The 2,500-nt window shown below is 44.7% G+C and overlaps 1 long non-coding RNA gene across 2 annotated transcripts in view; it reads left to right on the forward strand.

Annotated features, from left to right (window-relative positions):
• Positions 1–514: 514 nt before the first annotated feature.
• LOC107673972 (uncharacterized) overlaps positions 515–2,500 on the forward strand; it is a 2,423-nt gene continuing 437 nt past the window's right edge. Inside the window, exons 1-2 of one of the 2 annotated variants that reach the window (XR_001632458.1) lie at positions 515–765; positions 1,034–1,128. This is a non-coding gene — a long non-coding RNA (uncharacterized LOC107673972). The remainder of the gene's footprint in view (positions 766–1,033; positions 1,129–2,500) is intronic. The other variant, XR_001632457.1, reaches the window with a different exon arrangement.

The following is a 2,500-nucleotide window of genomic DNA, read 5'->3' on the forward strand; positions in this document are numbered from 1 at the left end:
TTACAGGAGCCAAGCAGCATGGCAGGAATTATTTTACAGACTCATTAGCATGAAATCACAGGAGACATTTTGTAGATGTTACACCAGAAACGTTTGGAAAAACCACCGAACAGACACAAACTAATTTAACCAGTACTACAGCTACTCATCCTGAACGACAGCGTGACTGACTGCAGACCTTTAAGCATTAAAGTGCGAGATCTCATGTAGTTACAGCTGAAGGGTGTTTGTCAGACTGGATAACCACCTCAAGTGTCTTATTGCTTTTATAAAACAGTTTCTACATAATAAAAGTATGAAGGGCATATTGCTGAAAACCTGATGTAGTGAATCAGATTGAGTGTGACTGCATTGGAAGGACTGGAAACGGCTGTTTTCTAATGAATCAGCATGCTCTGCTCTGCTTCCTTTATTTGAATAATGTTTTAATTCACTTCTCGTAGTATATGAGCAGTTTCTCCAGCACATGACACTCCTTTGCTTCTCAATGAATGAGGCCTCTGACCTTCCCATTGAGAAAAAGCCACATTAAGTTCCGCCCCTCTGACACGATTGGTCAGAACAAAGAGGCGCCGCCCACCTGAGCTCCCGCCCCTCTTTAAAGGGGTCGGACCGGCAACATGTGACTCGATTACAGCGTGCGAGTAAAAACGGGAAAGAAGAACATTCCATCAGGAATGAGGAGAAACTGGAGGAGAGGAACGAAAGAAAGAGAGAAAGGTGGAGATATAATGAAGGCAGATGAGAGGTTTCCGCTGCACGAATGTGAGTACTGCTACATTTTGCAAAGTCATCATTGTTTTATTGTGCCAGGCAGATACAATGTGACACATTACTGTGATGGAAAAACAGAGAAATAGGATAAAGTGTGCTGAAGTATTTAACATAGAGCAAAAGACATCGAGCGCTGCTGAAAACAGGAGTGGACCGATAGTGGTCCGGTCTGACGGACTCTTTGAAGCAGATTACTCATTAAACTCAAGATGGATGCCGGCAAAGACTAACCTTAACCTGCTTCTTCATGCTTTCACAGGGTGAGAGGGTGAAATTCCTCAACACTCCAGAGCGGATTCACTGGGAAGGAAGAGAAAGAACATGAGAAGTGGAAACCAGAAGGTTTGCAAACAGGTATATCACGTCACGTTAGATTGTGCAATTGTTTGCCGACTCAAGACAGCCAGCGAGGAACAGGTTTAGGGTCAGAGGGAGAAAGAGTGAGAGAGACAGGCTGGGAAGAAGAGAAACGAGAGTGAAGTGAGGAACAGAAAGGGAAGAGGCCGCTTCACCATCATCCTGACCCTTACCCTCCAAAACGCTGCGCTTTTGTGAGCGCCATTCCATTCAAAGAAGCTGTGAAATATCAGCTTCCACACCAGATGTTCACCTGACGGACTGAAGCATCTCGTGTTGACCCATCACACCGGAAAGATCTTCAGCAATCCCATAAAGCTCATGGGTATTTTGACACGAACTGCCGTGTCCTGCAGTCGGACATGCTAAACTCTACACTCTAGAAACCATTTTAAATTAGCAACAAATTCTCATATATTTATCATTCATGCGGTTTTAATGTGCTCATATTACTTGAGGGACACCCAAAATATCTTGGCTCTTCAGTAAATGGCAGCTAAAGCTAAAACAAACATCTTAATATGTTCATCATTGAGTCTGCGCTTGATCTCAGTTTTCAGTGTCTGAGACGTGGCCATTGTGTTCGTCCTTGCTCTCGGAGTAATGACGGCTGAAGAGAGAGCGAGAGCATGTGGGTGAAGGGTAAAGCATGCTTTTATGAATGGGCTGCTGGGTCGAGCGCTCTGATTGGTCAGACCCACGTCTCTGTGTCTATAGTGAAATACGACACCACAGCTCAACACACTGCCTTAACATGTGATGCACAAGCATCATCACTGCTGCTTTTATCACCCGTTAAAACAAAGCTGTAAGATCAGACACATGCATGTCTACTCAGCTGAAAGAGAAGGCTATTCCTGCGGAGAGTCTTGAAACAAGGTCAGAGTTCTTGATCCCTGTACATCCAGGAAAAGCATGTGACGACATCTGTGCTCAAGAGTTAGTCAACAACAGCAGCTGTCACACACTGAATAAAGAAAGAGAGAGAGAGACACACACAGAAGGTAGACCCTTTACCTAGAGCGTAAACACTCCCAGTTCTGTCCTCTCACATTTCCAGAGTTCACGTGCAGGTCATTATGGAGGAGACGACGAGAGTGACGTCCTGTATCAGACATCAAGAGTGTGTGATTATGACAGACCTACTGATGTGCAAAACATTTAGCGAAGGACAGCAGAGTCACGCTCACTGACTTCCAAATCATGGAACCTTGAGTCACGTGACATTACAGAAACAAGAGATGCCGAGTGGAAAAAGAGTGTCAAACGTCAGTCATGTGACAGAAAGACAAGGACAGCATGACGAGACAAACTCCTGAGCGATCGTCATCACTGATAACTCTAGTGCATTTCTTTCTAGGTGCATCTC

This window comes from Sinocyclocheilus anshuiensis, unplaced genomic scaffold (genome assembly GCF_001515605.1).
Source record: "Sinocyclocheilus anshuiensis isolate Anshui unplaced genomic scaffold, SAMN03320099.WGS_v1.1 scaffold953, whole genome shotgun sequence".
Taxonomy (NCBI): domain Eukaryota; kingdom Metazoa; phylum Chordata; class Actinopteri; order Cypriniformes; family Cyprinidae; genus Sinocyclocheilus; species Sinocyclocheilus anshuiensis.